The sequence below is a fragment of the Myotis davidii genome, unplaced genomic scaffold (genome assembly GCF_000327345.1).
Source record: "Myotis davidii unplaced genomic scaffold, ASM32734v1 scaffold240, whole genome shotgun sequence".
NCBI classification, from domain to species: Eukaryota; Metazoa; Chordata; class Mammalia; order Chiroptera; family Vespertilionidae; genus Myotis; species Myotis davidii.
The window spans coordinates 283,711-295,461 of NW_006292334.1; the positions used below are offsets into that span (position 1 = coordinate 283,711).

Consider the following 11,751-nt stretch of genomic DNA (forward strand, 5'->3'; position numbering starts at 1 on the left):
CCCCTGACTTTCTGAGAAGGGAACCAACCAGTGTCCTCCCTATTGACATGTGGCCAGAGCTTTACTTTGGCCATGTGCACAAGAATTTAAAAGCCATGATAAATACTTTCTCTACCTATCTTTGAATTGGAGGGTCACATCTAAAACTATTACCTGTAAACTATAACCTCCATAAGGTTAGGGATAGCATTTTAGCCCATCATTCTATCCCCAGTGTATAGCATAGACCCTGGCCCTTAATATTTGATGAATGGATGGATGAATGAATGAATGAATAAATAAATGATGGAATGAACAAGATATCCTTTGGTTCCCAGACCACTGATCAAAATCTCACTCCACGCGGTTTAGTGTTCAGGTTCCTCCTCAGCCAGGACTACCCAAGCCACACCATGAATTTCAGTAATTCGTGCCATTAAGTATCACAAATAGCCTGATCAAGTTTCCATAAAGTAGTTCTATACAACAGAGAGGGCGCCCTTTTCCTGCCTTAATCGCTGGGTGGTTTGGGCAGGGATTTCCAGCCACACACACAAGGAAAGGTGAGTGGAAGCTATAGATAGGTACTAGGGAGTTATGAACTGAATGTTTGCACCTCTACCATCTCCAATGCTTATGTTGAAGCCATAATCCCCAATGTGATGATATTTGAATCTGGGGCCTTTGGGAAGTAATTAGGTTTCGATGAGGTCATTAGAGTGGGGTCCCAGGATGGGAGTAAGTAGGAAAAAGGGACTGAGAGCTAACTCTTGCTCTCTAGGGCATTCACCCAGTGCTTGCTGTATGTCTCTCTGTCTCGCTCACTGCCACGTGAGGACACAGCAAGAAGATGGCCATTGACCCTGTCCAGATAGCTCAGTAGTTAGAGTCAACCTGATAAACCAAGGTTGAAGGTTTGATCCCTGATTAGGGCACATATAAGAAACAACCAATAAATGCATAAATAAGTAGAACAAGAAATTGGTTTCTCTCTCATTCCCTCCCTTCTCTCTCTCTCTCTCTCTAAATCAATAATTCTTTTTAAAGAAAAAAACAGGTGGCCATCTGCAAACTAGGAAGAGGGCCCTCACAGTACTTAAACTTACTGGCACTTTTATCTTGCATTTCCCAACCTCCAAAACTGTGAGAAATAAATAAATTTCTGTTGTTCAAGGCACCTAGTCTGTGGTATTTTGTTATGGCAGCCTGAGCTAAGACATAGAAACATTTCCCTGATATTTAAACTGTCCCTAGAGACAAGAGTCTAGAATCTGGAGAAATGTCAACAAACTAGTACTGAGGGAACAAAGGACACAAATCAAGAATGTGACCTTGCTGTAAGAACTCTGCTCCTTGGGCGAGTCACAACTCCTCTGTCCCTCCGTTTCCTCATCTGCCAAAGGGGGCAAATAGGAGTAATCTCCTTGAGTTGTTCTGAGAATTAAATGAGGTAATATTAATATACTAGTGGCCCGGTGCACATATTCAAGCACATTGAAAGGAAATTAATTAGAAGAAATATTTTAATATTGCTACTCGCCCTTTCTATATAATAGAAATGTCAACCAAATTCACAATCAACAATGACAGATCAAAACACACACATGGGATTGGCACCAGTGAGAGCTTTATATGTATCACCCATGCACGAGCCAATTTAGCCTTTTATATATAGAACAAACTTGCTTAATTAGACCTGCTTTCTGATTTAGCTAAACTTTTTCCAGCCCAGTGTGACACCCCAACTTCAGGTAATGGTCAGTTACACAGCAGTAAATATCAACACAAAGCACAATATTACACACACGTCACACAGTCCTCTATCACTTCCTTGCACTCTCACACTCTCTCCCTTCCTACCTTCCTACCAGTCGCCATTTTTCTCCACCCTGGTGAACTTTTTTAAGATGCTCAAATTTGGCCTGTAGCTCTCTTTTAGCTTCTTTCTTCTTTACTCGCTGCACATCTGCTTCCTTTCTTCTTCCTTCCTCTGAGGTTCTCAGCAGCATTAGCTGCAATTTGGTGGGGTGTCACTCCAGGGTGGTGGCAGGGCCTGTGTCCCTCTTGGGGTAAGCCGAGTGCTGCTGTGTGGGCGCCAGGTCTGCGGTGACGTTTCTCTGCACATCACAGCAGCTCCTGCATTGAGCATCTGCCCCCGGTTGGTCAGTGCACGTCATAGCAACTAGTCGGACACTTAGCATATTAGCCTTTTAAATAAAGACTGGAGGCCCGGTGCACAAAAATTTGTGCGCTCGGGGGGGAGGGAGGTCCCTCAGCCCGGCCTGTGCCCTCTAGCATTCTGGGACCCCCTCGGGAGATAACGACCTGCTGGCTTAAGCCTGCTTCTGGGTGGCAGAGGGCAGGCCTAATCCCTAGGTGCAGCCCCTGGTCGGGCTCAGAGCAGGGTTGATTGGGGAGTTGGGGTGTCGCCCCCTGTCATGCACAGAGCAGGGCGGATTGGGAGGTTGTGATGCCACCCTCGGTCACGCTCAGAGTAGGGCCGATTGGGGGGTTGGGGCACTGGCCCTGTCACACTCAAGGCAGGGTCGATGGGGAGGTTGCGGCGCCACCCCCTGTCACGCACAGAGCAGGGCCAATCAGGGGGTTGGGGCACTGCCCCCTGTCACGCACAGAGCAGGGTCAATCCGGGGGTTGGGGAGCTCCCTGCTGTCACGCACAGAGCAGGGCGGATCAGGGGGTTGGGGCGCTGCCACTGTCACACTGAGGGCAGGGCCAATGGGGAGGTATGGCTCTACCCTGTCACACACAGAGCAGGGCCTGTGGGGGGTGGGGGTTGGGGCGCCGCACCCTGTCACACACAGAGCCGCAGGGTGATCAGGGGGTTGGGGAGCTCCCCCTATCAGGCACAGAGCAGGGCCGAGCAGGGGGTTGGGGCGCCTTCCCCTGTCAGGAACAGAGCAGGGCCGATAGAGAGGTTGTGGCCCCATCCCCTGTCACACACAGAGCTGCAGGGCGATCAGGGGGTTTGGGCGCTGCCCCCTGTCACGCTGATCCCGATGCCGGGAGGCCTCGTGGCTCCGCTGATCCCAGTGCTGGGAGGCATATTATCCTTTTACTATATAGAATAGAGGCCTGGTGCATGGGTGGGGTTGGCTGGTTTGCCCTGAAGGGTGTCCTGGATCAGGGTGGGGGTCCCCACTGGGGTGCCTGGCCAGCCTGGGTGAGGGGCTGAGGTATGTTTTCAGGCTGGGACTGAAGCTCCCAACTGCTCCTTTTTTTCTTTTTTTATTCTGGGCTAGCTTTAGCTCTGGCTCCAGCTCTGAGGCCTCAGCTGCTGAAAGTAGGTATCTGGTTTGTTTAGGTTCTATAATCGAAACTCTGTATCAACTCCAGCTCTGAGATCCCGGGCTCGCTGAAAGCAGGTTTCTGGGGTTTTGTTTAGCTTCTATATTTGTTACATAGTTGCTTAGAGTTGCAGCTCAGAGGCCTGCAGTGGCAGGTGGGGAACATTGGAGTCCTCCGTCACTGAAGCAAGCAAGCCTCATGTTAGTTTCAAGCTGCCTGGCTGCCGGCCACCATCTTGGCTGGCAGTTAATTTTTGCATATCTTGCTAATTAGCCAATAGGAAGGGTAGCGGTCATATGCCAATTACCATGTTTCTCTTTTATTAGATAGGACTAGAGGCCCAGTGCATGAAATTCATGCACTGGAGGGGGGTCCCTCAGCCCAGCCTGCTCCCTCTCACAGTCCGGGAGCCCTCCGGGGCAGAAGGCAACCAGGCAATCAGGGGAAGGAGACGCCCCATCACACCTCTGCTGCTGCCACTGTCAACAGCGCAAGCCTCAGCTGGTCCTGGTTACCTGGGCCTCAGGCGGCCCTGGGCAGCTAGGGGACCGAGGAGACTGGGGGACTCCAGAGGCAGGCGCATGAGGCGGGCCCAGCCTTGTTGCGTGCCTGCTGCCCTAGTGGGGCTGAGGGGACTGGGCGCCGCCATCTTGTGGCTGTGGGCGCCACCATCTTTGAGGGCATGGCAGTAATTAGCATATTCCCTCCTTATTGGCTGTGGGCGCCACCATCTTTGCGATGGTGAAGGTCAATTAGCATATTTCCTCTTTATTAGATAGGACTAGAGGCCCTGTGCATGAAAATTCATGCACTCAGGGAGGGGTCCCTCAGCCTGGCCTACGCCCTCTCGCAGTCCTGGACCCCTCGGGGGATGTCTACCTGCTGGCTTAGGCCTACTCCCCAGGGGATCGGGCCTAAGCTGGCAGTCACACATCCCTCTGGCACCCCAGGAGCCCTCAGGGGATGTCCAACTGATGGCTTAGGCCCACTCCCTATTGGACATCCTTAGCATTGCTGAGGAGGCAGGAGAGGCTGAGGCCTGACTCATCCTCTATCACAGTGCCTTTACACAGGCTCTGCTAAATAAGAAGAGAGAGAAAGATGTCATTGACAGAGCCTGGTGGCAGTAATCGGAAGCCCTTGGTTTGAGTCTTTGTTTTTGCCATTTTCTCATTATGACTTTGACAAATTTTATACCCTCTCCAACTCCAAGGTCCCTTCATCTGTAAAAAACAAAACAAAAACCCCTCAGTATAATGATACCTCCTCTCTATGCCTCCTAGGATAGTTGCAAAAGTCGTACTGCAGATCCTTGCACGGAAGTATTGCAAGAGGTAAATTTGTCAATATGCATTAAATACCTCTAAGGCTCTAAAACAGTGGTTCTCAACCTTCCTAATGCCGCGATCCCTTAATACAGTTCCTCATGTTGTGGTGGCCCCCAACCATAAAATTATTTTCGTTGCTACTTCATAACTGTAATGTTGCTACTGTTATGAATTGTAAGGTAAATATCTGATATGCAGGATGGTCTTATGCGACCCCTGTGAAAGGGCTGTTCAACCCCCAAAGGGGTCGCGACCTACAGGTTGAGAACCGCTGCTCTAAAACACTGGTTTTCCAACTTTTTTTTTTTTTAACTGGAACCCATTACAAGAAATATATTTTACATTGCAAACAGGCATACATTGATCACTAAAATGAAAGCTTGACAAAATAAAACTGTTACTTTGATATTTTTAATTTGGTTCTGTTTTTGTTTTTTTTTTAATGTAGGTCATTCATTTCACAAGGCATAGTATAGTCCTGACCCTCAACTCTTACTGGGCATCAGAGTCATCTGAGGAGCATTTTAAAAATCTGACTCCCTGGGCCTTACCCACCAAGATTCAGAATCAATGGTTTGGAGTGGGGACTGAGCAATTCTTAGACAGCCCCAGGGGGCTCTATTATTGTGCAGCCAGAACTAAACCCCACAGAACTAATGGCTTCCATCTAGCTCCCAGCTAAACCACCACTGGATGAATTATTTACATCCCTGCCTGCTCACACTCAGCACCGGGATGTCACCCCGCCCCCACCCAGCTGAAGGCCTGCTGGTGCCTGTGAGTGGATCGCTTACTCCTGTGGCTTCACTGTGCTCCAGGAAACCTAGAAAGGAATAAAGATCAAAGAGGAGCCTGGGCTTTTCCGGAGGCCTCCTGTCTCCTCCCAGATGGCTGGGTGACTCCATGCAGAGCCAAATCTGGAATGGATTATGAGGATATTGCTAAGAGTGAAGGGACCCCTTACAACAGTGGTTCTCAACCTGTGGGTCGTGACCCCTTTGGGGGTCGAACAGCCCTTTCACAGGGGTCGCCTAAGACTGTCCTGCATATCAGATATTTACCTTACAATTCATAACAGTAGCAACATGACAGTGATGAAGTAGCAACGAAAATAATTTTATGGTTGGGTCCCAACATGAGGAACTGTATTTAAAGGGCCAGAAGGTTGAGAACCACTGCCTTACAAGAACTTTTTGCTTGAGTAGGAGGAGCTAAGGAAGAGTAAAGGGAAACTGCTGGCCTCCTTGCCTGCTCTGACCTCGCAGACACAGGGGTTTCAGTAGAGCGTGGAGATAAGCTCAGTCGAAGGGTCTTCATGGCCTGGCTGTCTCCTTCTAGGTGTAGCCCAGATGAAACAGAAAGCTCTCCATCCTCAGTTCATCGTCTCTATATAGAAGAGAGGTCTGGGGACTGTCCTGTTCACCTGGTTGGAGTGATCTGCAGCCTACCCTGAGCTGCCTAGCAGAACCTGGGCCAGAATGCAGAAGGTACCACGAATGGTGGAGGCTGTGTCCCTGCCCTTTTCTTGGACACATGGATGGGATTAAGAAACCTGTATTGGTTCTGTACACAATTGGTTAAACACACACACACACACACACACACACTAAACATACAAAAACCCCTGTGACTCATAGATACAGACTGTGGGAAGTCGCCTATTGTCTTTACTAGCAGCAAGGTGTGGACAAGGAACCCGGAAGGCTGGTGACCCTTGAAGCCCTGGCAAGGGTCAGGGCTGTGCACCCACTGTTAGTCCAGACAATGGTAGCTGAAGCAACTTCCCTATTTATTATTATGTAAATCCTTGCTGATGGGCTAGTCTTCCTGTTACTGGAAATTGCCTGCTTAAAGGCTATAGGTGTATCCCAAACCAATAAAAGGTTGGTGAGGCCTGAGCACCAGGGGAAGTCCTTCCCCTTGAGTTGGACTTGCCCGTCTGGCCCCCCAATATTTTCAAATTATTACTTGTCTCATCTGTTTCATTTGTGTGCGGCCCCTCTTCCAGATCCTGAACCCTGAACCATGTGGGACGTGTGGTTTACACATGGCCCAGCCAGCATGGCTCAATGGTTGAGCATCTACCCATGAACCAGGAAGTCACGGTTCAATTCCTGGTCAGGGCATAAACCCGGCTTGCAGGCTTGATCCCCAGTGTGGAGCGTGCAGGACACAGGTGATCAATGATTCTCTCTCATCATTGATGTTTCTGTCTCTCTCTCTCCCTCTCCCTTCTTCTCTGAAATCAATAAAAACATAATAATAAAAAAATACACCTCAAAGCCATGTCTGTTTGAGGCATATAGTCCCTGGATTTACTAACCCAACATAATAATACTAAGAGTGACCATTTACTGGGTGCCTTCCATGTACTATCTCACTTAATTCCATGATATCTCTTCAGACATGCATTTTATAGATACACAGGTTTAAGGTACTCACCTAGGGTTGTGCATTTAATAACTGGCGGTGCTAGGATGCTAATGCAGGTTGACCCCTACTTCTAGATCTATGCTCTAGACCAGTGATGGCGAACCTATGACACGCATGTCAGAGGTGACACGCGAACTCATTTTTTTGGTTGATTTTTCTTTGTTAAATGGCATTTAAATATATAAAATAAATATCAAAAATATAAATCTTTGTTTTACTATGGTTGCAAATATAAAAACATTTCTATATGTGACGCGGCACGGGAGTTAAGTTAGGTTTTTTCAAAATGCTGACACGCCGAGCTCAAAAGGTTCGCCATCACTGCTCTAGACTAGGGTTGCTCAGCACTATCGACATTGGGATTGGATAATTCTCTGTTGTGAAGGTTTGTCCTGTACATTAGAAGATGCTTAGCAGCTCTTCTGGCCTCTACCCATTAGATGTCAGTTATGACAATCAAAAATGTCTCAGACATTGCCAAATGTCCTCTGGCGATGGGGGGAGGAGGTCAAAATCACTCCTCTTCTACTTTAAGAACAACTGTTATAGTCTAACCCACCATGCTGTACTGTTTCCTGGTACTTTATAAGTATAACAACAATATCAGCCTATCCTATAGTTATATATCATTTTACAAATCACCAAGTACTTTTATAGCCAATATCTCCTTATGTGGCTAGGGCTTAATCCTGAAAGAATTAATACCCCTAAAAATTATGACCACTAAAAAGAGATCTATATATTTAGCCTTCTCCAAGAAATTGAGAAAAAAGAACATGAGTGAAGTCCATTTAATCTTTGGCCCACAAGCCATTGGAAGAAAAACACTTTTGCTAATGCATGTAATCCTTTGAGAGCACATTATGTTACTTTCTGGAGGACAAAGTCTGTTTCTTGTACTCTATCTTCTGCACAGAGAACACAGAGAATTCTCACTTAATGTTGAACATTTCATGGAACATCTACCTCATAGCAACCCTTAACCACCTCAGTAAATTAAAATTATATTCCCACAGTTTGTATCTTCCATGTTATGTTTTAATAAAATTCATATTCTGAAAAAAATTAATGGCAACATTGACAGAAGAGCTCAGAGTTCAGTGCCAGGTTGTCATTGAAAAAACAGCAAAACTCAAGTTTAATTGGAACAAATGTTCACCAGAATCATCCCTGTCAACACAGGCCAAGGGAACTGTAGCTGTTTCATTTGAGTAGCTGTTTATTGGATCAAAGAAAAGAAATTCCAGGAGAAGCTTTTCCATATTTTTTTTCCTTCAGATCTTCACTAAACTATTATACCTAACAATCAAAACAGGAATGCTTGTTTAAAAAAAAACCCATCTGAATCAAAAATAAAGTAGCTAACTACGGTTGCTTTTAGGGTCACTCTTTAAGAACTCCTAAGAGGCCAGGAGTGTAAAAACAAAATGTTCTCATTCACATATCCATTTGCAAAGCCCAGCTGAAGAGGACAGCGTTATGCAGAAAATGATAAATCCATACATGACTTCAAAAAAAAAAACTATCAATAGTCAATATTAATAACAAAAATAGCTGGACTCAATGGAGCACTTTTGTGCCAGGCACTGAACTCGTGTTCTACATGCATAAATCTTACTAAATCCTCATTCCAGCCCCATGTGGTACATAATCATTAGCATCTTCTTTTTAAGGTAAGAAAACTGAGGCCAAAAGACATGTAATAACTTGCCCACAATCACAGCCAGATCAAGAGTCAAGCGATGGCTGTATAAAGCTTTAGGTTATAGAATCTGAAAAAACAACCACCGGGAAATTAGAAAAACCATGGAAGAAAAGGGAGATGTTATGGTAGTTTTTCACAGTGTGTGCCATAGAATCCCATGGCTGAAATTTTGGCATTTCAGAAACCATTCTCTTCCCCTTGCTTCTATATAGATCCTTGCACAGAAAATCTCAAGTACTGGGCATTAACTGCACACATGGGGTTAAGTAACTTTCTGGGTACTTTTTGGTGAGAAAAATATATCTTTTGTTTTGCTTTCTGTAAAAATGCACAGTGATGAAAAGGGCCTGGCAAAGAGTCCCCAGACGGAAAAAGAAAGACTTATCTTCTCCAGCTTCCTAGGCCGTAAAGCACACCAACAAGGCCATAGGACCAATGTTTGCACACACATTCCAGAACATATACACCCAAAGGAGGGTTGCACTTCCGTTACTCTCAATCCTAAACACAGACACACGCCTTTACTGGATGCCCATCTTGGGGACCACCAGTCCCTCAAGGGGACTCTCGTTACTTTAATGGCCACACTTTCTATGACAACCTCGACTCCCCACCTCAGAGGCCACAGTTGGCCCCACATGGTGTCTGGCTCTTTCCCAAGTGAGGAAGGTTTGGCATCAGGAGGCAATTCAGTTAAATGTGTTGCCAACTCTGCAGGCAGTGCCAAAGCACGAGCTCCCAAATTATTCTCAGCCATGACAGCATCCCCGGGATTAGTGCGCAGCTTGCCAAGACAGGGCTTTTGAAGCGGAGGGACACTCACTTGAATGTGTAAGTGCTGGCATATTCCTTTTAACATTTGGGTAAAGAAATGGAAGAACCGGCTAGCTTTAAGTCCAAGTGAATAAATATTCTGCTGCAATAATGATAATGCAGATTTTGGGTAAGGTTCTGACCACCCCCTTAACCCTTTGAGTGCCAACCAATATCCTAGGAACTATGCTAAAATTGCCAAGGCATTTTTGCTGATTTTACAGCAGTTTAGGAAAAAAAATTATGATAGCGCTCCTGGCACTTTTGGTGAAAGAAGGAGCGTGATCGCGCTCCCCGGCACTCTAGGGGTTAATGGGGAGAAAAAAGCTTGTCCTGAAATGCTACTTGTAAAAAGCAGAAATCACTTTCCTGTCAACTTGCATAATTATTGAAGAGATTTCCTTTTCATGAAAAAAAAAACAAAAAACAAAAAACAACCACTAAAAACTAGGCCCAACAGGTGCTAGTTGCCAACATAGTGCTGGATCCTCCCAGGAAGCTCAAATCTCAGTGTGTGCCAGAAGATGGATCTATATCCAGGACAGAAGGAGTGGGGGGCATCACTCTTCCCCGGGACCCCCAAAGCCTAGAAACCTCCCAATAGAAAAATCCACATAATAGAACCCCAGGACCTGAATGAGCTGTTACAGCAAATAAAGTAATTATCATACAGAAAGGGAGCTAGCACCGAAGACAAACAACAGAGAACAAACAGACACTGCACTGGTCGTTTGTTTATCTTCAGACACACTTGGATAGCCATCCGCTGAGGTCCTAAGCAGCCTGGCTTCCTGCCAGGTGACCTGGACACCTTAGGGGTGGGCACAGCCTGTGGACATCTTAAGAGGGCAAAGGCAGTCCACACTCCGAGTAGATAACATCCTATTCACTTCAGTAAGGGAGCCCTAATGAGCACAAACGATCCAAAACCTGTACAAAACTCCCGGTGTTTACTTGGTTGAAGAATGCAGCGCATTGTGGGCGGTGTGTGTGTGTGTTTGTGTGTGTGCGCACATTGCTGATTTTTTAACTCAGAAACAGCCTCTCACAGAGAACAGCAGAGTGGGGAGCTAATAGCTCATGTGGATCCAAAAACTTACACACCCCTTTGTAGATCTTACCTGTATATTTGAAATCTCACTCCATAAGTCCTGACCAAAATCACTTAACTCCTGACCAAAATCACTTCTGACCCAGTTCAGCAATACAGGGTGCAACCAAGAGCCCGTCTGGATCTTCCCCTCGTCGGTGGGTTGTTGAGGGACCACAAGCCGCCTTCAAGTCGCCGCGCCAGGTCTGCGAGGTGCACCCTGGGTGCCGAGCCCCCACCAGCGCCGTCTGGGGTGGCCCCGTCTTGCTCTCTCGAGTGACTGCCCTCTTGAGGTGTCAGAGGGCTGTGCCCTTGGCCGAGAGGGTCCGAAACTCTGCCCCACCACCCACCGGCCACCTCGGATCCCCCGCCCGGTTCCATCCTTCCAGGCCCCTGTTCTCCACACCGGACCCAGCCGCCTCCCCCGCCCACCCTCTCAGAGAGGCCCCTTCCATCTTTTCCCGGAGAAGTCACAGCCTCGCCCCAACCTATCCTTTCTGGGGTTCCCCTCCCGCCTCGGGTTTCCTCTCTTCTGCTTTCCCCTCCCGGGTGCTGGTCTCCGCCCAGCGGGGGGTGCCCCAAGAATGCCGACAGAGCACCCCCGGTTCCGCCCGCCTCCACCCCCAGTTCCCGCACCCGAGGTCCTCTAGGTCGCGGTCCTGACCCCTCAGCTCTCCAGGTTCGGGCTCCGAGACTCCCCACCGTCGCGATCCCGATCCGCCCTCTCGCCCTCGGGGTTGGGGTTCAGAGAGTCCCCAACATAGGGGCACTGACACTCCGCCCCGGGCTCGGGTTCCTCAACATCGCGATCCCGAACGCCCCTCCGGGCTCGGTTTCTGGGGCTCCCCTAAGTCGCGATCCTGACACCTCCGCCCCGCGTATGCGCGCCCCGAGCTCCCCAAGAACGCAGTCCTGACCCCCGGCCAGACCCGCTCTCAGCCTCGGATGATGGGGCACCGTCAGGGGTGGCGCTGGGTCAATGGGCGTCAGGACTCACCGTCAGGGCAGCTTTGGGTCGACTAGGTTCCCGGCTCCCGGCTCCCAGCTTCCCGCAGGCGGCTGTGACCCGGCCCGCGCTGCACAGGGGAGCGGCCAGG

At 48.2% G+C, this 11,751-nt stretch overlaps 1 protein-coding gene across 1 annotated transcript in view; it reads right to left on the reverse strand.

The window, feature by feature from the left end:
• The window catches only part of PAQR8 (progestin and adipoQ receptor family member VIII), a 42,144-nt gene extending 30,399 nt beyond the window's left edge, over positions 1 to 11,745 (reverse strand). The window contains exon 1 of the mRNA XM_006765698.2: positions 11,652 to 11,745. The gene's annotated coding sequence lies outside the window, so the exon portion shown is untranslated. The remainder of the gene's footprint in view (positions 1 to 11,651) is intronic.
• Between the last annotated feature and the right edge of the window lie 6 nt (positions 11,746 to 11,751).